Genomic DNA, 25,315 nt, shown 5'->3' with positions numbered 1-25,315 from the left:
CATGGCATTTTCTTAGTGAAGATACTGAAGTGGTTTGCCATTTCCTTCTTCAGCAGATTAAAGCAAAGAGAGGTTAAGTGATTTGCCCGCGGCCACACAGCTAGTAAGTGTCTGAGGCCAGATTTGAACTCCTGTCTTCAGGCCCAGCACTCTATCCATTATGCTACCTAGTTGCCCTGGTTGGTACATGTGAAATAACGTATAAGGTTTACAGAGCAACTTATACATTTGATCTCATTTGATCCTCACTATGGTAAGATTGGTGGCACCATCATTATCTCCTTCTTAGAGGGGCAGGAAATAGAGATTATGAGAGTCTAGGCGCATACAGCTGGTCATCATCATCTAAGGGAGTAGGATTTGGTCTCATAGTTCCAAGTCCCAAATCCAGCACTGTATCCATAGCTCCCCCTAGCTTCCTGCAATGTTAAAAGATCTAGAGAATAGTCTTCTCAGTGAACTGGGCAAATACTCAATGAAGGAGTCACAGAAGGATGCAGATATGAAGCAGTGCAGTGAATCCAAAAGAGCTATGTCTCTGTACAGTCAGAAGACTTGGGTTCAAATCTCAGTTCTGATGCTTAATACCTATTTGGCTGTGGCCAGGTTACTTAATCTCATTGTGTGTCAGTTTCCACATCTATAAAATGATGGTGCTACACTAATCCTTTTCAGGTTTCAAAGTCCTTTTCAGCTCCAGATCTATGATTCTATGATTAGGTATGGAAAGGATGTCACTGACATCGAAGAAAGGAATGTCCATGTGCCAGCACTGGAGATTTGTCAACATATGTGCCTCGTATTTTCCATGTCTTTGGTGATCACCATTATTATTCTTGGCCTATGCAAAGGAGAAATTCTTGACATTTTCTCACCTTGTCTCGACAATATAAAGTCATACAACCTCATTCTCCACTAAATCTGGGGCTGGCACATAGCAGGTGCTTAATAAATGTTTATTGAATTGAGTTTATTTGCTAAGTTATATTTGCTAAGCTAAGCTATGAGAGAGTGAGTGGGGGAGAGAGAGAGAGAGAGAGAGAGAGAGAGAGAGAGAGAGAGAGAGAGAGAGAGAGAGAGAGAGAGAGAGAGAGAGAGAGAGAGAGAGAGAGATGAAAAAGACTGAGAAAGATTCAAGATGTGAATGTGGCTGTGGCAAAACAGAGACACTCTTCAAGTGACAGTGCCAAGGTCCAAAGATCCAAACTCATTCCTCTCCATAGAATGAAACTCAGATGTCTATACAGACAGAGCTTATATTGGGAATTTGACTCCCTAAAGTGAAAGGCAATGTAATGTCAATATTATATAGAAAGGTAATAGAAACATTTGGAGAAGGAAATGGCAAACCACTCCAGTATCTTTGCCAAGAAAACCCCAATGGGGTCAGGAAGAGTTGGATATGACTGAAATGACTGAACAAAATAGAAGCATTGATAATGGATAAAAAGCATTTATTGAGTGCTTACTATGTGCAAATAACTAAGGAATGGGGACTGGATCTGTGAGATATCATTGGTATGGGGACCTCCCAGGTGAGCAAACTCCCTCTATCAATGCAGTTTAGCAACTTTCTTAGTCTTTAGGAGTTGTCCAGAGCACTAATGACTTGCCCAGGGTCACCAGAGTTTGTTCTCTAGCCAGTATACCACACTTCTCAAAAATCTATGAATAATATCAAGGAAATTAATAACAAAACAATGACATGTAGATAATATTTATGTTTAGAACAATATATAAATACTAAAGACTTCCATCTTGAAGAAGAGATTTTGATAAATAAGCACATGCCAAGCCTCTAGGGAGAATTTGGTGCTGGTGTCCTAGACGTTCCATAGCCACTAGCTGATTCAATGATCTCAGATTCTACATATGGAAGAGTGGTTGGAGATAACCACAAATGAAAAAACCCATGCGGGGCCGGGGGTGGGGAGGTGGATCCTGGTGACCAAGAACAATTTTGAGAGGGTGGAATATGTTGCTGACCTCAACTCTGCCTCAAGAGTTTCAGTGATCGTAGGGCATGCTTTATCTGCAAACTGCTTCTCAGTCCCCCAATCCTCCCTCTGTAATCCTGTTCCCATACAGCTAATTAGGAGAATGGAACATGATCTACAGCATGTAAAATGCATTGCCCAGCACAGTGAAAAGATTGCCATTGCTTTTGGAATTGGAGAACCTGAGTTCCAATTCTGACTTTCCTCCTTACTATTTCCTTAGTTGGGGCACCTAGGTGGCGTTGCAGTGGATAAAGCACTGGGCCTGGAGCAAGGAAGGCTCAGCTTTCTGAGTTAAAAATCTGACCTCAGACACTTATTAGCTGTGTGACTCTGGGCAAGTCACTTAACCCTATTTGCCTCAGTTTCCTTTTCTGTAAAATGAGCTGGAGAAGGAAATGACAAGCCACTTGCTAAGAAAACTCCAAAAGGGGTCATGCCTGAAAAAATAACTGAACGATAACTTACATATCTTTACTACTTTGTACTGAAAGTCAGGAAGACAAGTTCAAATTTGACCGCAAACACCCACTAGCTGTTCAAATCTGCCCTCAGATACCTTGGGCAAGTCATTTAACTTCTGGTTGCCTTAGGTTCCTCAATGGTAGAATGGGGATGATAATAGTACCTACTTCTCAGGGTTATTGTGAGGATCAAATGAGATTATATTTGTATGTATATTTAAATAGGTAAAAACATAGCACAATTCCTGGTACAAGGCAAGTGCTACTGTTATTGTTATTATTACTTGGGTGACTTTGGATACATCAACTCACCTCTCCAGACTGCAGTTTCCTCCCCTATAAAATATGAGGGGGTTGAGTTAAATGATCTTGAAGGTCCCCACCAGCTCTACATCTAAGATCTTAGGCTCATGTATGACATAGTGAGGAAGGAATGAAATACAAAGCTCGAAATTTCAGATATCTTGGATGGGGGGAGGGAGCAAACCTCCCACACTCCTATATTTGTGCCCACGACTAATGCCAATTACAGATGCAGGAAGTTCAGGGGAACGGAAACCCAGCTTGGAACGTGATCAATGCCTGAACAAACCATGGACTCTTCGTTCATGGTGTTACATTTGCTAGTCTTTTCTATCATCTTTTATTCACAGACACAGACAATACGTAAAGGAAGGCTGGATTCTAAGACAAGTTGATTGTAGGATTAGACTATGCTCTAAAAACAAAAGCAGCTTCCTTCTAACTACAGTGATTCCAAGGAGTAACTAGAGGGAACAGGAGGGTACTCAGCAAAGAAACCCAACCAGCCCCTTGTAGCTACAGAGAATGCAGTCTTGGCTGTACCCCAGGGATCTGTCTGCCCATGTGTGTCTTCACTTACAGCCATGACAATCAGGAAGGTGGTCAGCTCATACCCCCTCCCCCCGTCAGACAAATTCAGTCACACAGCTCGCTTGATTTCTTGGGGCATGGCTTGGGGGAGAACAGACCTATTTGTGAAGGGAGTTAACCATAACAGTAGTTGGTCTGGCTGGTCAAACTTACAGGGCTGAGTCTCAGTGGATATGTTCAGGAGGCTGCCTGGGGGTGGGGTGTTGAGGCAGGTGCTTTGACTGGGGAAACCTGAAAACCATTACCACTTGCATTAAAGAGAGGCAGAATGGTTTAGTGGATAAGGCATAAGACTTAGGAGTCAGGAAGACCTGGATTCAGATTTTACCATATACACTAGACAAGTCATAACCTCAGTTTCCTCATCTATAAAATGAGGGCATTGGACTTCATGGAAGTGTAGAAGCTTCAAAATTGAACAACCAGCTAGCCCACATAATTTATTAAAATAAAAATTAGTAGCCAGAACCTCCCTCAGATTCAATGTAATAAGCATTTATTAAAGTGCAGGGCCTGGAGTCAGGAAGATTCAGCTTTCTGAATTCAAATCTAGCTGTGTGACCCTGGAAAAGTCACTTCATCATGTTTGCCTCAGTTTCCTCATCTGTAAAACGAGCTGGAGAAGAAAATAGCAAACCACTCCAGTATCTTTGCCAAGAAAACTCCAAATGGGGTCAGACAAACTTGAATAACAATATGCCAAGAACTGAGGATACATAGACAGAAATAAGTTTACATTCTGCTGGGGAGGGGAGAGCAGGTTGGAAGGGGAGGAAATCTAGAGTCTCCCAAAAGTTTTAGTGTAGTTTGAAGCTTTGATAGATTAAGCCTTTTGGAATGTCCTGTCCGAAAAATAATACAAATTAATATCGAGAAGAAAAGAGAATTAAAGAAAAGAGGGAGAGTCTCTACTTTGGTCAAGAAGGCCTCTCTACTTTGCAAATTCCGTTCACACCAGGGCTTCTTGATTTTGTCCTTATCTTGGGGCCCTTTGGCAGACGGGTGAAGCTTATGGAGACCTCTTAAAATGTTTGAAAATAATTGAAGGGAATGCTATTCTCCAAGTTCATGGACATGCAAGTGAGGAACCCCTACGTTACACCACAGACCCCCAAAGAAACACCTGTAGCAGTTTCCAGGCCATCAGACAAGAAGCTATAGAAGTCCCAGCTCTGGGCAGTAGAAGGAGTTAACGTAAAGTGTGAGTCACATTCAAAGCATTTCAAGCAAAACTGGAAGTGATCTCCTCCTGTCTTAGGCCAGTGCTGTGGCTGCTGCCTAAAGCTGTTCCGAGGGGAAAGAGTTAAGAGCCTAAGCCGGCTCTGAAAGCCCTCCTATAAGCAAACTTGGCACTCGGGGCAGTTCCACAAATTCCGACGCTCTCAAATGCACAGCCTTCCGTTTGTCAGGGGGCAAGTCACAGCTAATTACGGAAACAGACACCCTCCCACTCCTCTTAGCCCTTTCCTGGCCCACGAGGTCGCCTGCTGCAGCTAACTTACTTCCCTGGGCAGACAAGCCGAGGAAAGAAAGTGAAAACGAATGTGGTGGGAATCCGCCTGACTTATGACAGCCTCTCTGATAGTAAGAAGTCCCCAGCAGCTGGGGAGGTAAGCGCTGGGAGGACAGGGCACAGCTATCTTACGTAAGACTAAGAGATGTACGTCTCTATGCGCCCCCGCCCCGAGAGAGAGAGAGAGAGAGAGAGAGAGAGAGAGAGAGAGAGAGAGAGAGAGAGAGAGAGAGAGAGAGAGAGAGAGAGAGAGAGAGAGAGAGACAGAGAGAAAGAGAGAGAGACAGAGACAGAGAGACAGAGACAGAGAGAGAGACAGAGAGAGACAGAGACAGAGACAGAGAGACAGAGACAGAGAGACAGAGACAGAGAGACAGAGAGAGAGAGACAGAGGAAGAGAGAGAGAGAGAGAGAGAGAGAGAGAGAGAGAGAGAGAGAGAGAGAGAGAGAGAGAGAGAGACAGAGAGAAAGAGAGAGAGACAGAGACAGAGAGACAGAGACAGAGAGAGAGACAGAGAGAGACAGAGACAGAGAGACAGAGACAGAGAGACAGAGACAGAGAGACAGAGAGAGAGAGACAGAGGAAGAGAGAGAGAGAGAGAGAGAGAGTGTCCCTCTACAATCTGTTCCTTCAGTCCCACAAATTCCAACCTTTACTACCCCCGTCTAACCGACCAGTCTCCAGCATCCCGAAGCCGTCTCAGGAGCGCAGAGGAGGGCAGGCTGTACGAGGTCAAACCCCCCAGCGTCTTCCCGTGGCAAGCTGCCCACATCAGTCGGCCGGACTGGGGAACCTCTGCATGCACCCACCCGAAACACATTTTCCCCACACCCTCGGTGTCAGACGACTGCTAGTAAGACGCACTCCACCCAGAGACCAGGACCCGCACGCGGCCAAGAAAACGTGTTAAAAAGGAAAAAAAAAAAACCCACAACACTTCCCTGGCAACCTCTACATTTCTGCAACCCCCTTTCTCCTCCCCACCCTGAAACCCGCACCTTTTCAGGAACAGAAAGCTTCTCCACAGTGGCTGGGGTTTTTTAAGACGCCCAATTCAAGGGAAAGATGGAAAACCGTGATTCTTGGTTCTCCTTAGCAGGCAAATGGAAAGTCACTTAAATTATCCTGGCCTTCCGAGTAGCAGGATCGCTTTCTCCTTTCCAGTGAGGGGGTTGGGATGGAGGTCGGACACCCGGAATCCAACGGGATCATTTGTATTGCTGACTGATTGTATTGGTCGCTAATGAAAAGAGGCGCGAGCCATTCTGTCCCGCGAAACTTCCAGGGGTGTGTGTGTGGGGGAACTTGTTTCCAGTGAAAGAGGTCAGGACAGGGCTCCCTACAGAGCTGGACTCCCTGTGGGGACCAGTCCTCTAGAGAGACAGAGGCTTGGATTGGTCCTGTTCAAACAGCAGGTCTGCCACAATGCACGGGCACGGGCACGCCCGTCCTGTGTCTTTAAGACGGCTCTTTAAAAACTAACCCAGGGAAAGCATCCAATGGCACAGGCACCGGGTAAGGGGAAAGCAGCTTTACCAGGGCAGCTAGATGGGAAGCAGGAGCTGACTGAGACAGTTTCCCCCCCCAGTTCCTCGCATCCAAGGCAAGTGCTCTCCGGGGCACACAATCGTTCTCATTTTTTTTTTTTTTTTTTACAGCCGAGCTTTCCAAATGCTTGCCATCCCGTGGCATCCACTCCTTGGCTTTGGGACCAACCGAGACGATCCTACCCTGGGCAGCAGCGAAAGTCCCTGATGCCTCTCACTGCAGATTCCGACACAGTCCATGCCAGACAGAACCCGCTGGTGTTGGGCAGGCTCCTCCAAGGCTGGGACCTTCCCGAAGGTTTCCACCTCCTAATACCGGCTACCGGGCTGCAAGGAGAAAGGCGGAGCCCCCGGGAGGATTGGCAAGGGAGGCTGGCACTCGCCACTCAGCTGCCAAAGCTCCGGGGCCCAGTAGGCAGCGCTGAATGAAACCGGGGCTGGCAAGCTCTGGGAAACGGGCATCCGCGGGGGCAAGTGAGGAGAGGAGGACTGTGCAAACTGGCAGTGGTGGCTGCTGCTGTAAATGACTTCCCAGCCTCAGCGTAGGCGAGCAGCCGCTGCCCCTGGGCACTGACTGGCATGTGCGCCGACGCTCGGTTGCAATTTTCTTTTTAAAGCCCAAAGTACCAAGTGAGCCCACTGGCAGGAGAAGCAAGGGTACGTCGGATACAGAAACCAGGAGGAAGGGGGTAGGGGACAGACGAGGCGGATCGGCGCTTACTCACCTCATTCTAAGGCTGCAGAGGGTCAGGGCTGCGCTCTCTGTCTCCTCGCGGGCGTTTAAAAATACAAGTCCGGAATTGGAGCGGCCGCGGCCGCCGCTGCCGCCGCCGCCGGGCCCCGTGCAGTTCCTCAGTAATCTGCGGATAAAAAGAGAAGGCTTCATTACTGACCACAGTCACGGAGCCTGGAGCTCACGCCCCCTCCTCGCCCCAGCAGCCAGTAGCGCGCACAGGAGTGAGGTTAGGAGAAAAGGAGACGAGCCGAGCTGAGCCCATAGTGATTTATCTGCCTCTCGGAGCAAGGGGGAGAAAGAAAGGGTACAGGGGGTGGAAAGTTGGGGGGGGGCAGTGTGCAGAGCAGGCGGCCGAGGTGGGGGTGAGGGGTGGGGGGTGGGGAGCTGCTTGCCTAGGATTGGACCGGGGAGTGGGGGTTGCTGCTGCTGGTGGTAAAGGATCCGGGGCTGGATGGAGTCGGGTGAACCAAAGACTCTGCCAAGTTCCCTAAAAACAACCCCTTTAATAAATGAAACCCTGGGCAGGGCACTCATTGGAAGAGCTGCGACAAACTATCGCCTCTAATGGAGCGAGCGCTTTTGGGAGTCTTTGATTGCCCTCGGGGAGGCAAATATCAGATGTCCAGGGTTTCCAAACGCCTTCTAGAAAAGGGGGCACTGCCCAGGTTAAGTTACAAAATAAGACATTTCCTCTCCCTCCATTCTTCTAAAACTACTTTTTGCATAGATGAAAAAAAATGTGTCTCTTTCAAGTGATTCCCTCCTCTTCTACCCCTCCACCCCCGTCAGTTGTGGAGATGGGGGTGGGGGTAGGGAAGAGTCTTCCTGCTGGAAAAGCTCCCTTCCCCCCCACCCCAAGCCAGAACGAGCAGGAATTCTACTGACCTCAGATGCCATTAGTAGCATATACCCTATCTCTTCCCCAGACCCATCTCTCTCCTTTCTGTTCTTCACTCCCCCCCCAAATTAACTTCCGGTAGAGGACCCCAGTTTTGCATATGGAAACATTGGATTTAGCACGACTCTCAACGTAGCTGTTTCATTCCATCTATGTGGTTTCCAGTTCGTTGTTTATCTGTTTGCTTTGTCTCCCTTCCTCTGAGTCTCTCGGGTACCATTTGTGACTGTGACGCAGGGGAAATGGACGCACGTGCCAAAAAGATGCCCATTTGGCACTTAGACAAGCTTTCCTTTGAGCCTCTCAAAGGCTAGGAGAGAGCTGGAATAATGAAAGTGCAGAGCACCCCTGGGAGGGAGAGGATCAATGGCACACCTGTTTTACAGATGGATATAATGAGACCCGAGGAAGTTAGGCAGCAAGCAACTCCTTCCTGAGAGCCTACTATGGGGGTGACCTCAGAGGAGGGTGCCAAGGGATGAAACAGAAGATCCTTGAAGGGGAGTCAGCCTCTCTGTGCCTCCTAACAATGACTTGCACATGCTAGGCCTGGAGTAAAGAAAATCATAGCCCTTAGAGCTTGGCTGGATCATAGATTTAGAGCTGGACATAGATTTAAGGCTGGAAGAGACCACAGAGGCCATCCACTCCACCCTCTCTCATATGGATTTAAAGTCCTCTAGCTCAGCCCCCTCATTTCAGAGATGGGGTGAAGTGATTCCCAGAGAAGGGAAAGCAGTGACTTGCCTAAGGTCACACAGCAAATAAGGAGCAGAGCTGGGATCTCTCAAGCTCCTCTAACTTCAAATCCAGTGCCTTTTCTTGCACGTAATTGATTGATGAAGGTTCTTATAAGGCCATGGTCTTATCATTCTCCTATTTATGGAACACTCTGGAAGTTGTCTGGTGATGCCAAAACAGACTGGGATTCTGATACTTACTACTTATGCCACTCTGGGCACATCATTGCCCATAGACTCTCTGGGCCTTCATTTCCTCATCTGAAAGATGAGGAGATTGGACAAGATGATTTCCAAGGTTCCTTCCAACCCTAAATCACATGAATCGATGAACTTGGCATCCTCTGACTGATGATCAGGACTAAGATTGTTTTGAATCTATGAGGGGGAAGGGAAGAATTCTCATTTAGCATCTTCTAGTGCACCTAGATCTCCTGTCATTAACTGGTTGGGATGTCAGCTAAGACACAAACAGTCAAATAATCAATTTAAGGCACCACTGATTGGTCTGTTGCTGATTGATGGCTCAGTCAGACAGTGTCATTGCTGAAAAGAAAAAGATGGTACCCCAAACTATCTGGGGCCCTAAGAGTATAAAATTCCTGCCACCAACTCTGCATCTTAGTTCTCCAGAAATTTATGGTCTCTCTGGGACACTCCGACATGAAACAGGACACAGTGGCATATTCAGATGGGCACAGCAATGGAGTCTGAATGAAATCCCATCAGGCTAAGGGGACAGAAGGATGAAAAAAGGATCTGTGTGGGGTGAGGGGAACAGAGGAGAGTTAATGGAAGAAGCTTAAATTGGCTACCCATGATTGATCCCATCACCATGAGATGATGATTGTCAAGGAAATTAGGCAGGTAGTCATTCATTCAACATTCAAAACCTTTATTAAGTACTACTGAGTATAAGGTTTGGTCCTAGACATTGAAGGAAATACAGAATTTAGACAAGACAGTTATTGCTGCTGTAATGTCTAGAGGTAGAGTACATTTGCACTAATTACCTCCTAGGGTTTTGTTTTCCCATAGTTGTTTGCTCCCCCATTAGACTTTGAGCTCTTTGAGGGTAGGGTTGTTTTTTTGCCTTTCTTCCTGTCTTCAATATACAGCACACTGTAGGTGCTTAATAAATGCTTGTAGACTTAACCTTATTGCATGTTACATGAACAATTATTATTGTCCATAAATGAAGGGGTTGGATTAGATCTCAAGGGTCCCTTTCAGTTATAGCATTCTTTGGTTCTAAAATTGGGGGGTAGTGGGGAGGATGATTCTTTAGAGACTCTAAGAAAGGAATACAGGAAATGGTAGAAATGGTATTGATTAGGCTAGATCACTTCTACCCTTAGCTTTACTCCTTCTGCCCTGTGTGACCTTGAATGAGTCACTCTGACTTGATGGACCTTAGTTTGTTTAGGGATAAAATTAGAGCCTTTGGCTAGATGATCTCTCAGGCTTCCTCCAACTCCAAGTTGTCTGAGTCTAGGAACTTTTTAAACTCCTCCCCTCCCTACCCTCTGCCCAGTGCATTTAAAAGTAACCTATGGCTCAGAATCAAAACTCGGAGCTTCTACAGACTAGGTTCAATCTTGGGAGCAGCTCAGTAATTAATACTCTCTGGTTCATGTTCTCCCCTTCCCCCCAATTTTCCTATGAGAATATCAGAATTTTGTTAGTTTTGCCCCCTCCTCCCCATGGTTTTCCCTGGAAAACCATATTTCCACAGGAAAGAAAAGGGATCTTTTCCAAAGGAAAGAAAAGGGTTGACATATATGTACTCAGACCAACTCAGACCAACAACATCGAATAATAATTACAGCACCAACAGCTAATATTTCTATAAAGCTTTCGGGTTTGCAAAGCACTTAACGTATTAACTCATTTTATTCTCAACAACCCTGGGAGGTAGGTGCTGTTGGCATCACCCCCATTTTGCAGATGAGAAAACCTAGGAAGCGAGAGGTTAAGTGATATGCTCAGGGTCACACAGCTAGGAAGTACCTGAGGATGAACTTGAACTTAGGTCTTCTTGACTCAGGGTCCTATACTCTATCCACACAGCTGCCCTGAGCAAATATCCTAAGACGAAAATGGAAAGGACCCACACACCTAAGCCCCCAAGTAGTCAAGATACCTCTCCTTTCTTTTCTGCTTGAATGCCCCAACGACCTAAACAATCCAGTCTTACATATTTATAACTCCATTTAGACAGAGAGAATTATGTAATTGGAGGCCAGAAGACCTAACTTCAAGTCTTGCCTAGCTGTATGACCTTGGGCAAGTCACTTGAAAAACCTCTGGGCCTCAGTTTCCCTGTCTGTAAAAAGGGACTAGGAGGCTTTGGAGGATCTTTCTAACTCCACAGCTGTCATCCTGTAATACTATGAATTTGGGTTTCCTGAGTCAAGCAACACTCCCTTCGGGTGAGACCTACTTTTCTAGAGACCTCTATAGTTCCCTAGACTTACAGTACTATGCTGACTCCTGGCAAAAAGAACAACATCCTGAGTAAACTTTACATATGACTACAATAAATGTGTTGTTGTTCAGGCATTTTATTGGGTCTGAATCTTTGTGACCCCATTTTGGGTTTTCTTGGCAAATGTACTGGAGTGATTTGCAATTTCCTTCTCCAGTTCGTTTTATATATGAGGAAACTGAGGCAAACAGGGTTAAGTGACTTGCCCAGGGTCACACAGCTAATCAGTGTCTGAGGCCACATTTGAACTCAAGAAGATGAGTCTCCCTGCCTCCAGGCACGGGGCACTCTATCTACTGTGCCGCACAGCTGCCCAATAAATGTAGGGTAGTGGGAAAAGCCCTGGTCTTGGATTTAAGAAACCTTGATTTTCTGTCCTAGCTTGGAGTAAACAGAGAGTCAACATTCCTCTCCAAGGCTTTGATAATCCATGTTCCTCACAGTACTGATGGAGGGCAAGGCCGGGCCTTGCTCCCCCAGAACATGTTATTGTCCCTTGATTCTTTGTGGCTATAGCAGCCTAGAAGGCCAGGACTTCCTTTGCTCTTGCATGGTCCAGGAACTTCTCCACTTGGTGCTTTTAATCTGGTGCCAGTTTCTTGATGCACACGGTTCCCTGGAGGGACTGTGTGGATACGTAGGCCTCCCTCCAAGGAACCCAATCTGTCTCTGTGTGCAATCTGTCTTCTCTCTGTTTCTGTGTTCCCAGCTCTCCAACCTCTCTGTAAGGAGCCCAAAAGAGTATAGCTTACAAGTCTAAACTAATAATGAAGTACCAATCAATCCATCATCAGCAAGGAATAATCAAAAGGCTACCAACTACCTCGGCAAGGCAAATCCCCCTTGTCAAGGAGACAACAACCAGTGTTAGACATCTAGTAGACAAAGTCTGCTTCAACTTACCGAGATTTAATGGAGACACATATTCCTAAGAATCTACTTATTAGTTGTAACTTTTACAGAAAATCTCATGGAATTTCAAATAAGATGATGTATATGAAAAATAAAGTGCTACATAAATGCAGATAATTATTTTTAAGGTGTTATCATCTAGCATTATGAAGATCGACTGTTTCCCAGAATTTTGCAAACATATGAATGGATACCCTATAGAGCTTTTCCATCAACATGTATATGTAGGGTAGACAGGAAAGAGGACAAGCATTTCTTTTTTTTTTAAAATTACCTATTTTTTTAAAGCATGGAAATGTTTTTGTTCTTTTTTTTAAAGTTCCAAATTCTCTCCCTCCCCACCCATCCAATGAGAAGGCAAGAAAAATAAAACCTATTACAACTATGTATAGTCATGTAAAACAAATTTCTGTGTTAGCCATGTTGCCTCCTTACCCACAAAAAAAAGAGAAAAATAAAGGAAAAGATATACTTTAATCCACTCTCTGAGTCCATCAGCTCTTTATTTGGAGGTGGACAGCTTATTTCAACATGAGTCCTTTGGAATTGTGCTGGGTCATTTTGTGGATTAGAGTCATTAAATCTTTACAATAAATTGTCCCCTTGGTTCTGCTCATTTCACTTTGTATCAATTCCTACAAGTTTTTGGAGATTTTTTGGAAACCCTTCTTCATTTCTTACAGCACAATAGCATTCTAACATATACCCAATAACATATACCCAAGCAAAAATTTCTCAAGTGCCTATTAGCACTGGGTTAAATGAAACACAAAAGTCACATCTGTCCACATCAGAACTGATTTCTGTGTGAAGCTTTCCCTCTTCTGGGCTCTCCATCTCCTGTCTTGAAAGCCAGAGGTTGTGTGACAATCAGAGTACAAACCAGCATGATGGCTTTGGTATACTCTGTCCTTGAGTCAAGTTAGGCACCATGGTACACTCTGTCCTTGAGTCAAGTTAGGCAGCATGGTGCCTACTGAGGTTAGCCCTGGCTTTGGAGGCAGAGTGCCTAGATTCAAATATGATCTCTACCACTTACCCTATAAATGAGCTCAGACAAATCATTTCAATTCTTTAAGCATCTGTAAAACAAAGGGTGAGACTGGAGTCACCTCTAAGCTTCTACTTCCAAATCTGTGATCTGATAACTATTTGCTGTTTCCCTGGAGTTTGACTACCGGCTCTAGTTGCCTATTTGCCAATCTGCCTCTCAGTTCACCATTTCTCCTTTAGATGCCTCTGAAGGACTCTCAGAGTTTTTCGAGATCCTTAAAGGCAGTGATGAGAGCCCTGGGTCTAGAGTTAGGAAGACCTGAATTCAAATGTGGCCTCAGACACTTATTAGCTGTGTGACCCTAAGCAAGTCACTTAACCTCGACTTGCCTCAGTTTCTTCATCTGTAAAATGGGGCTAATCATAGCACCTAGATCCCAGGGATTTCATAAGGATCCAATAAGATACTATTTGTAGAATGTTTAGTGCAGTGTCTGGCACATAATAAATGCTGAACAACTGTTTATTTCTTTTCTTCAAGAGGGAGCTCAGGTACTGCTTTCTGGACATCAGTTACTTGGACTTTCTCAACCCTCAAACCATTTTGTACTCTGCCTTGTGTACACTTCTACCACTCCAGAATAGGAGTTCTTAACCTGAATAGATTTCAGGAGGACTATGAACTTGGATAGGAAAAAAATGATATTTTAGTTTCATCACAACTAGTTTTCTATGGATTTTATTTGGCACATTTACAATATTCTTCTGAGGGGGGCCCAGGCTTCTCCACTCTGCCAAAGGGGTCCATCACACAAAAACAGGTCCAAACCCTTGCTCAAGGAGAATGAGAGCACCTTGAGGATTCATGGGCTGTTTTTCTCTTGCCTTTGTATTCTCAGTGCCTAGGACAGAGCCTTGCACATAGTAGGTATTTGATAAATGTTTGTTAGTGGAGTTGAAAAAGGCAGTAAATCTATTATCTAACTAGTGAGTAAAAAGATAACAGACGGCTTTTTTGTGCTCTGCACTGGTAGCCACAAAATAGTTAAAGAACCAGAAAGGTCTTCAAACTGATTTCTCATCACTCCCCATCAAGGACTGTACATTCCAGCCAAGCTGGCCTGTATTCTGCCTCCTCCCTTTGGAGTTTTGCACAGGCTTCTTCCTTATGCCTAGAATTCTCTCACTCCTCAGCTGTGCCATTTGGCACCCCTGGATGCAAATAACTTCAGGGGGAGAGTCAACTCAAGTGCCACTTGCTACAGCAAGCCTTTCTAGACACTTCCAATTGCTCCTATTCCTCTCTCTCCCTGAAGTTATTTTGTGTTTGTATCTATTAATTTACGTATCTGCCTCTGCTGTCCTTCCCTAGTAGAGCTAAGCTCCTTGAGGGCAGGGAGAGTTTTCATTTTGGACTCTGTGTCCGCTGCTCCTAGTACTGTGCCTGGTACATAGCAGACCATAAATGCTTATTGAATTAAATTGAAATCAGTATATTGCCTCGATTTACCCCTATTAAGGATTTACTGAAAGACATGGGGGAAAATCTCTAAGAAAGAAAAAGCACAGGGGGGAGTAATCTGCACAGATGGAAGGACTATCCACTTTGAAGGTTTCCTGGATGCATTGAAGTATTAACAACTGCAGGAAGTTTTGGTAAATCAAGACTTTTGTCCCCTGAGATTGCCTGATTTTCCCATGCATGAGGAAGACCTGTAGTCAAAACTCCTGAAATTCCATTTTCCTTTTCTTCACATTTAATTTTTCACATTCTTCACATATAACTTGCATTTACAAATAAGTTTAAGATCCACAGAACCTTTTCTTCACAACAACTCTGTGAGTCAAATGGCTTGCCCTCTCTGGACCACAGTTTCCTTTTCTGCAGAATGGGTGACAAGACCCTGAAGACCCCTTCTAGCTCTAACTCTATGTGAGAACGGGTCCAATCCTCTCATTTTACAGAGTAGGAAACCGCATCCCAGAGAAGGGAAATGGCCAGTTCATGGTCACACAGTGTCTTTTACCAAACATACCCCTATCTGTCACCTCAAACCATCATGTTTTATCTCTCCTCCCTTTCTCAACCAAACTTCTAGAAAACAAAACAAACAAAATAAAACAAAACCAAAACTTGTATATAATCACTGTCTTGACTTACTCAGTTCTTTCTCATCCACCACTTTGTATTTTGGTTTCTGACCTTGTCATTCAACGAAAAGTCTACTCCACAGTCAGTAATGGTCTCTTAATCGACAAACCTGACGGTCTTTTTACTGCCTTTATCCTTCTTGATCTGATCTAATCTGCTGCTTTTGACTCTGTAGTCCACCCTCTCCTCTTGGATCCTCTAACCCAGTGGTGGAGAACCTGTGGCCTCCAGGCCATGTGTGACCCTCTAGGTCCTCAAGTGCGGCCCTTTGATTGAAGACTGCACTTGAGGACCTACAAGGTCCTACATGGACTGGAGGCCACAAGTTCCCCACCCTAGCTCTAACCTCTCTGGAGTTCTGTGACACTGATTAACTTTCTTGGTTCCCTTCCTATTTATCTGATTGCTTCTTCTCAGACTTCTTGGCCTGCTCATCATCCATGTCATTTTTCCCTACCCATAGGGGCACACCAAGATTATTCTGGGTTCTCTTCTCTTTCCATACTCTGAGTAATCACTTGAGTTCCTAGGGATTTACGTATTATCTCTTTGCAGCTGACTCATAGATCTACATATCTGACCCTAATCTCTCTCTTGATCTCCAGTCCAGAATCACCAGCTGCCTACTGGACATTTCAAAGTAGGATGTTCTGGAGATATCTCAGGTTCATTTCCTGGACAAAACTCATCTCCCCTTTTTTTCCCTTTCATTTTCCCAAGCTTCCCTATTTCTGTTAAGGGGCTCACACCCTTCTGGCAGTCTCCCAAGTTTATACTCTCAGCATCATCCTTGACTCCCCATTTTCCTACTCTTCATAAACTTATAAAGTTGCCAAATCTTTGTTTCATTCTCCACAATAGCTCTCATTCAATTCCATCTCTCTGCTCACATGACCACTACATTAATTCAGACCCTTATAACTTCTTGCCTGGACTATTGCAATGGTTTCCCAATTGGCCTCCCCATCTGAACTCTCCTGGCTTCAATCCTTCCTCCATATTTGCCAAAGTAATTCCTTAAATCACAACTCTGACCTTGTCACTTTCCAAAGCCTTTTACAATCTGCTCTCATCTTTTTTTTCTAGCTTCATTAAACATTAACCCCCTTCCCACTATGTTTAGCACAGTGACTGGCACGTTTTAGGCACTATATCAATGATTATTGTTTTTTATTTTATTTTATATTATATATAAATTATTTTTATATTATATTATACGTAAAATATTATTTTATTATCACCATTATTATTATTTAACCCAGCAGAGACTTTTAGGGATGTGACACAAGTATATGAAGCACCTTGTCAGCATTCACCTGTCTGTCTGGAAGCTGGATGCCTAGGCTGGGTGCCCATAACCACCACCCCAGAATATGACTCCCAGAGCTTGAGCATCTGGCCCAGCTGCCTGCCCTCACCCCCTTGATCCCTGTCAGTTTCTTTGACTGAGCTTCTCAGCTCTGACGCCTGCAGTCTTTGTAACCCATCTTTTGGAGTTCCAACAATATACCTGGAGAGGCAATGTGGTATAATGGCTCAAGTGTTGTTCCTGAGTTTGGCAGTAGACTTGGGTTTGAGTCTTGTCTCAAATAATTATTAACTCTGTGACTCTGTGCAAGTCATGACATCTCAAAGTTTCAGTTTTTTCCATGAATATAATGAAGGGACTAGAAATATTCCATTACCATTACTTAGTTAATCAACAGGCATCTAAGTGACTATCACTGTGCTTGTCATTGTGGATACAAATGAAGATAAAAGTAAGGCTTCTTTCCTTAAGGAAGTCATATTCTCATAGTGTATGTGTGTAGGACACAGGTGAGTAACTTGATACTCAAAGGTCCTGTCTAGATCTGAGGCTTTCATACCATGATCTGCCTTGTCCCCCAGCTCCCTGAAGCTTCGGGAGTCCTGAGGACAATTCTCTAATCCCAGAGGAGCTGTGGACATTTGGAGAACTGGGCAGCCACAGAGGGGGAAGGGCAGGAATCACACATACCAGTCAGTTAATACCACACTCACCTTTCTGGTCCTGAATCTGTGAGTACACCAGATGCAGAAGGGAAAATGTGAAAGGTATGTCTACCCTGTTCCAGGGTAGAATAACTATAATCAATAATAATAACGAATAACTGTAACAACTATAATAATAACTATAATAACCATATCAAGTTATTGGTAGAGGCCTTTGTTGGTATTTAACTGGTTGCCCGTGAATTCTAGTTTCTGACATTTGCTCTGGGAGGAGTTCTAGAGCTGAAAGGAAGCTAGGGATGATGGTATCCAACCTCTTCATTTGTCTCCTGAGGAAAAAGAAGCTCAGAGAAGGGGGAGGAGGACTTACCCAAGGTCACACAGTGTGTTAGTGGCAGAGACGAGACCCACACCCTGGCCTTCTGACTCTCAATTCAGGGTTCTTTCCATGGTATGAGGCTGGGACCTCAGCCAGTCCTAATCCCTCATAGCCAAATGGATGGGTACTTAAGGAACCAACCAGAGGAAACTTGTTCCTACAGCTGTACTTAATTCATCAAGGGAAGGTGAGCTCCTACCAGCTTTCCTAAGTCATTTTTTCCCCTGACCTTTGCATGATATAAAAAAGCCAGAGGTGGATAGCAAAGAATGAAAAAAATCATTACAAATTCCAGAAGGGTGCTGTCACATATATGGTCCAATTAACCTTGATAAGCAGCATTTTCAATGAATAAACACACTTTCATTCATTCATCCATTCAGTCCTTATTTTCTCATTCTTCACCATATGCCCAGTCCTCAGCTGGATGCTATAAGGGAAGTAAAAGGAGATGGTCCCTGCCCTCAACAAGACGAACATTTATTTGGAGAAACAGAATTCTGCAGCAATTTTTCCAGTTGGAAGTAACTTTCTTGCTTAGACCTCACATAACACCTGGGCGCCTGTCTAGTGCATTTCTGAATTCTAGAGATCTCTGTTGGTGTGTCCTTTAGGTCTGGAAGTCGAGGGCTCTGCATACAGGAGACGATTAAAAAAATACCAACTGGACTCGGAGCTAGGCATAGGAGATAAAAAGTTGAAAACATCCTAGTCTCTGCCCTTGAGGTAATTTCTGGGCAGCTAGGTGGCGCCACAGTGCACAGAGTACAGGTCTTCAGGACCTGAGTTCAAATTCTGATTTAGCTGTGTGATCCTGGGCAAATCACTTCTTAACCTCAGTTAATGAGGATAATAATAGCACCTACCTTGCAGGGTTACTGTGAGAAAACGATGAGATAATATTTGTAAAGAGCTCAGCACAGCACCTTGCGTAGTAAGAGCGCTAAATGTCCCATATTGTTATACTTTACCTCAATTCTTACTTTTGTTTGTACCCCTTGGAGGACAGTAGAGGGCGCCATAGCGGCTTATCCTATACCTTCAACCAAGTCTGTGCCAGTCTGAGGCCCCTATTCCTTCTCTCTGTACCCGGGCAACCCCTGATTTTATTTATCACCACTGGAAAGTCATTGAGTAAGCAGCAACTATGATTTATTCATCTCTGTATTTTTCCTGGGAACTTTCAGTGTTAGAAGGTGAATGTATTGACTTGAATTAGGAATTCTAATAAAATCTAGGGGCAGGGGGGTGCTGGAATGAACCAGGGAGGGCAGTAGTAGTTTGAAATGATGCAAATTGAAACAAAAACTTGTTAAAGGGTTAAAGAAAGTAGATTTTCAGGGGGGCACAGAGTAATTTTTTTTTGAAAAGGGGCGTTAGGCCAAATAAAGTGGGGAACCTCGGATAGGCTGTAGCAGCTGCCCCCTGCTGGTTCAGAATCTCATAAATTTAAAGTTAAAACCCATTTAGTTTAGGGGGTCTTAACCTTTTTGGTGTGATGGACCCCTTTGGGGACAGTTTGGTGAAACCTATGGACCCCTTCTCAGGAGCAGATTTTTAAAAGCATAAATGAAAAACACATAGAATTCCAAAGGAAACTAACTAATATTGAAATGTATTCATCAAAGTATATATTTGAAAAAGAGAGCTAGCTAAGGTAGTGCATTGGATAGAGTGTCTAGCCTGCAGTCAGGAAGACCTGAGTTCAAATCCAGCCTTTGGCACTTACTAGCTGTGCAAGTCACTTAACCATGTTTGCCTCAGTTTTCTCATCTGTAAAATGAGCTAGAGGGGAAAATGACAAAACACTCCAGGATTTTTGCCAAGAAAACCCCAAATGGGGTCATGAAGAGTCAGACAGGACTGAACAACAATGGTAACAGCTGCAGTAGCTGTTTTTAAAAAGAGTTCACTGACCTCAGGTTAAGAATCTTTGAGCTGGTCTAAATCCCTCATTTTATAAATTAAGAAACTGAAGCCCAATGAAGTTAAGTAACTTGCCTAAGGTCCTATAGGAAGCAGCAAAGCCACAGCTCCAGTATTTTTTATGACTTCACCAGCAGAAGGGACCCATACTGGGTCTGCTCACTAGGCAGTATGAGCTTGAATACAGACCACTAAAATGGCCCAATAAAAATATAATAAATCTTTGAAGAACAGAGCTGTAAGGAAATTTGGAAAAAGCCACTAGACCAGGGGTCCTTAAATTTTTGTGTGTGTCCTGGACCTCTTAGGGAGGCTGGGGAAGCCTATGGACTCCTCCTCAGAAGAATGTTGTTAAATGTGTAGGATAACACCTCTAGGATTACAAAGGAAACCAGTTATATTGAAATAAGAATGCAATCTTTCCCATCCAAGTTCATGAACACCCCTTCCTGCTCCCTGAAATCCATCCATGGGAGGCCTGCTCTTGCCCAATCCCATTATTTTACAGAGAAGTAAACTGAGATCAGAGAGGGTGATTGATCTTAAGCCACATTGCTGCAGCACATCTCAGAGCAGGGACCAGAATCTGGGCTTTCCAGCTTTCGGTCCAGTGGTCTTCATGCTATCACCCTGCTTCTGCTCAGCCCTTTCTGCCAACTAAAAAGCTTTTCAAGGCAAAAAAATGACCCAGCAAAGAAGTGATGAAATAACGTATTTGCTTCCAGGCATTTAAGTTTTCAAATCACTAGCTGGAAATCAATCTGAAGTGCTGCTGATCAGAGGGGAGCAGGGATGCCTCGGCATTGGTGATGCCCTCACTGCTGATGGGAGGTTTGTCATCTGGAGAGAATCAAGATTAGGTGGTCCAAATTGCAACTGGCCCTTGGGAGACTTTTCTCAAGTGAATGAGATCTCTTGGCCCATGACCCTCTTCCTCCTTCCTGCCCTCCCCACTAGGACTCAGACCAGCCACAATCTGGAGGAGCCAGAACTATGGATGTCACCTCTGAGGGTTCCAGAATTGGGGTGGGGGAGGGCAGAGCCGGGCCTTCAAGGATGCTCTGCTTTAAACCCTGGAGCAGCCAATGTTAGTGTAAGAGGCTTTCCATAGAGACATGCCAGACAAACAGTGGTGCATGAGTCAGAAATCTAAAGCATATTTGCTTCTGTCCTTCCTATCCAAAATGACACGGTTTGTGTGCTAAAGAGAGGGGAGGGAAGGACATCCAGGCAGAGGATCATAGCTGGTGTCTCCTTTTCATCTCCTCCCCCTCCCCCTCCCACCCCTAGCTGCCCCTCCATTTCCCCAGGCTTCCTCCTCACTTTTCTCTCCCTTTCCACCCCTACCATGCTTGCAGCCTGGCCTGGAAGGTAGAACCAGAGACAGACTGGGCACAGATCCAAAGAGACACAGACCCACAGCCAGGCAGAGGCCTTGAGATTCACTGACATCCATACACACCAATGACCTCCTCAGGCTGCCTCTCATTTTTTCCCAACTCTCTACACAGCTTCTGAGAAAGTATTTGTTTGCATTTATTTCAGGGATGAGTTAGACTGAGCCCTATCATTGTCTTTCACAAATAGCTCAAAACTGAGGTAAAAAAATGTCTCTCTGAAGCAAGAATGTAGATGTAAAGAGTGCCCATTCATATCTTATACATGCAGTTCTGTGTAGCACATCTCTTTTAGGCTAACGTAGAAAATTCCTAAGAATAACAGCATATTGTATGATCCTTTATAGGTTATAAAGCACGTTCACATCCATACCGCAGTGGGTCCTCACATCCACCTTGTTGGTATATTGATATACCCATTTTACAGATGAGGAACCTGAAGCTCAAAATGTTTAAGAATCTTATCCCAAGTGATAGGACTTACAGCCAGGTTTTCTGACTCAGGATTGTGTTCTTTCCATTATATCATACTGCCTCAGTTTCCTAATCTGTAAAATGGAGTATAAAAATACTTGATGCTCCATGATTGTTGTGAGGAAGGTAATATGAGAACTTCCAAGTGCAATGGAAATGTTGAGTTATTCTCACCAGAATTTTTATATTAATTAACTCTTGAGTTGTCTATATGCTAAAACTAAGAGCCAAATTAAGACAGAACCTGAAGGATTTTGGTGCCAGCTAGGTGGCTCTGACTTGGCATCAGGTAGACCTGAGTTCAAATCCAATCTGAGACACTTTATTAGCTGTGTGTGACCCCTGGGAAAATCACTTAATCATTATCTGCCTCAGTTTCCCCAATTATAAAATGAGGACAAATTAATAGCACCTACCAGTCAGGGTTTGTTGTAAAGATCATATGAAATAATCTTTGTATAGTGCCTGGCCCACAGCAAGCTTTTGATCAATACTTGTTTCCTTCCTTCTTTTCTTTGGTAACCCCCACAGTGAAAGGGGACATGTGACTATATGAAGTGGGATGCAAGTTCTAGGTCATACACCTGCTTCCATGGCTGCTCCCAGTCAATGTTGGGGTAAGGTCCATGCCATGGGTAGCTTGGTGGCCACACATATAGGAGGCCTCTTTAAGAGCCAGATTTAAGCATGGAATCTTTGGCTCTTCTTGGGAAGAGACCCACAGTTACCAGGATACCAAGGGTTTATTGGCTCCCTTCTCTGGACATTATCAGCCATGGCATCCCTTACCCAACCTCTTGTAGACATTCAATATGGGAATCTTACTAATGAAAAGAAAACACAGAGAGACTGAAAGGCAGAGGCCCAGGGTGTGGTAATCCAAGAAGGCCGGGCTGGAGACATGAATGAAACCTTTCATTGTGGTCCAGCCAAATGCAGTGGTACACAGGGCTGAGGAATTCAAGGGCTCCGTGCACCAAAACATCCAGTGGAATACATTAGCCTGGCTGGAGAGGCACAGCTTCTCTCTGCTTCAGAGGCTCAGCTATCACTGGCCTTCCATCCCCTGGTCCCCTCTCTCCTCCCCACCATCCTCTCCCTCCACCCCACCCCCCTGTCTACTGCAGGAATGGTGGCGAGGCAGATGGCAGGCCCAAGTTCTGACGTGAAAGCTTTAGCTAACACCGCCCCCCCCACAGCTGTTAAAAAAATCCCAACAGAATCCTACTGCTCCAATTTATATAATGCAATTAATATTCTGCTTGATTTTTTCCCCTTGTAATCTTGTCTTTGAAAGATAGCTACAAATTTACATTTTGCTAAGTCAGTGAGTAGTCTGTTCAGGAGCCCTTAGGAGGAAAATTCCTAATCATAAATGCAAGTATTGATACATGGTTTTATGTACTTATATTCTTGAGGAGAGGTGCAAAAACACAGGCTCATTTTCCCCCTGATCTACAATATGAACAAGAGTTATCCTTTTCTCCACCATCTGTGCATGTGTAAACTTTTCAGTCAATCCCCCTCCCTGCACCTTCCCCAGCTTTGCAATGAATGACTTTAGTGTACAGATTTGCTTCCATACCTGGCTAGCAAAACCTTCACACATTCACTGAAAAAAAGTGACAAGATTCCTTGAGATGATTTCTTCTCCCAAATTGTTTATCCTGGCCCTCCCCAAACAGGGGCCACCATCTCCAGTTTAGCTTCAGTAAAGAATAAAAAAGTGAATCTCTTCTTCCATTTACTGCTGTGACTTACACCATAGAGTCCTTCCTGACTTTTGGCTTGAGGGACAACATTTAGGCCACTGACAGTTTGGTTCTTTAAGATTTGGTGGAAATACATTCTAATTAAGGGGTTTAAAATCGTTCACCTAGTTCCTCGTCTGCTATCTCAAGATTTGATGAAAATGGCTGAGTCAGTATTCATCCTTGACTCCAGTCTATGCCATGAGGGACTAGAATAAGTCCAGGTGGCTAGATGGATGACTTGGGGTCTGGAAGCAGCTCTCTTAGTGGAGCTCAGCTTTGACCTCTAGCTCTGGCCCTTGGTGGACAGATGTCTCACTATCTGCTTCCCAGGGTGGGCTGCTGGATACTATCTTAAAAGAAGAAGACAAGGAAGAGAGAGAAAGCTTCCAAACACCCTTTGGCATTTGTCTAACTCCTTGACATATAGCCTCTCATTTGAGCAATAAAAAATAGATAGGAAACTTCCTTTAAAGGGAATAGGACATTGATGGCACTGTAAAATTTGTGGTGTAGAGCATTTAGAGTCAGAGAGACCAGATTAAAATTCTACCTCTCCCTACTGAATACTTGCATGGTCTTGGGCAAACTGTTTCCCATCTTTGGGGCTCATTTGCCTCCTCTATAAAATGAGAGTGACAGAGTAAATGATCTCTGTAATCAATGAATCCTATGATTTTTTTTTTTTAATGATAAAAGCTGAAAAGTACTTGGTAGATATCCACTGAACTCATTTTGTACTCAATCTTTCAACACCAGGGGGGGCTATTTCCAGAAGGAAATGCATCTATTCTGGGGTTAGCTACATAGAATCCCAGACTTAGGGAAGGCAGGTCTAAGGGGGAAGCCATCAACTCCATCCTTTTTGTCTTAAGGATGTAGCAGGGACCTATCAAGTGAGTCCCCCAAACCACGTGATGAAATTACAAAATGTGAGTCAGGTAAGAGAAACAATGAAGTGTGAAGATTTTGCTGCTTTAGGATTTTGAAGGGGCAATGTAAAGGAAGTATAAAAAAGCATTTGTATTTTTTTACTTCTTTAGGAGGTGTGGAGAAATTTGTCAATTAATTTGATGAGATTATAGGGACTGGTTGGAGGATCATCTATGGGCCTTGTGACTTGAAAAAGCTCATAGAAGACAGTCATCCTTGACAGTCAAGGAGAAAGTTCAGTTATAGAAATATAATTCAGGTTTTCAGAGGGACTCAGTCTTTGTCTTTTACTTTGGGCCTCTTCCAGAGTGCAATCGGGTAGAGGAGGGGATTTTTCTTTCCTCCTCACCTCCATCAGCAATGGCATCTTGTAGTGGAACAACTTGTCCAGTAGAAAATGCCACAACCAAGAGACAATAAACCCAGAGAGAAGAGCTGTGGAGGGGAGTTGAGGTGCAGAGAGGAGTAGGTCCAAAGATCTCAGTGGGGTGGCATGGCAGCAGAGATGCTGCACCCAGGGGAAGCAACATGAGAACACCACAGGTGGAGAAAAGACACTGAGATCTTATAGTGCAAGAGGAATGAGTTGCTTTAGCATGAGTACTCCCTACATGTTTGTGTGCATCTCTATTAGTGAATGCAATGTGTATGCCCACTCTTCTCACTAATCCTGTAAGTATTTTGGGGAGATTTATTGGAGAAATGTTTCTGTTACTATTATTCATATTATTTCATTTCAATAAACACTTTTGCCTTGAGGTAAAAATGTCAAGTGACTGACTCTTAAAGGTAAATGTACCATTAGGGGCTCATGAGTTATAATTTTAAGAGTGGGTACTTGCAGAGTACATTGAACCTAGGGTAGCATCCCCTGGGTGACTCAAACCATGAATGCAGTCAGTTATTGAGGGAGGAATCTCTAGGAGTAGAGGACATTACACAGATGAAGAAATAGGCTCAGAGAGGGTAAGAGACTTGTCCAAGATAACACAGGTAGTAGAGTGAGGTTTGGAACAAAGGTTCAAATATGAGTTGTAGTGCACAGCAACACAATGAGGACTCAAAGTCAGGTCTCTTCCTGCCAGTCTAGCACTTCTCCCACTACACTAAGCCATCCACTCACTACTTTTTCTTCCTTCTTATTTT

The 25,315-nt window shown here is 44.2% G+C and overlaps 2 long non-coding RNA genes across 2 annotated transcripts in view; one reads left to right on the top strand and one right to left on the bottom strand.

Moving 5' to 3' along the window:
- The first annotated feature begins 4,509 nt into the window (after positions 1-4,509).
- Positions 4,510-7,289, top strand: LOC140521359 (uncharacterized). The gene is made up of 2 exons (XR_011972907.1): positions 4,510-4,965; positions 6,528-7,289. It is a non-coding gene; the product is annotated as an uncharacterized lncRNA (long non-coding RNA).
- Positions 7,190-25,315, bottom strand: part of LOC140521355 (uncharacterized) — a 594,446-nt gene continuing 576,320 nt past the window's right edge. Inside the window, exon 4 of the long non-coding RNA XR_011972903.1 lies at positions 7,190-7,276. This is a non-coding gene — a long non-coding RNA (uncharacterized lncRNA). The remainder of the gene's footprint in view (positions 7,277-25,315) is intronic.

This window comes from Notamacropus eugenii, chromosome 1, assembly GCF_028372415.1.
Source record: "Notamacropus eugenii isolate mMacEug1 chromosome 1, mMacEug1.pri_v2, whole genome shotgun sequence".
Classification (NCBI taxonomy): Eukaryota; Metazoa; Chordata; class Mammalia; order Diprotodontia; family Macropodidae; genus Notamacropus; species Notamacropus eugenii.
The sequence above is the reverse complement of the archived record's forward strand: the minus strand, read 5'-3'. Positions and strand labels throughout refer to the sequence as shown.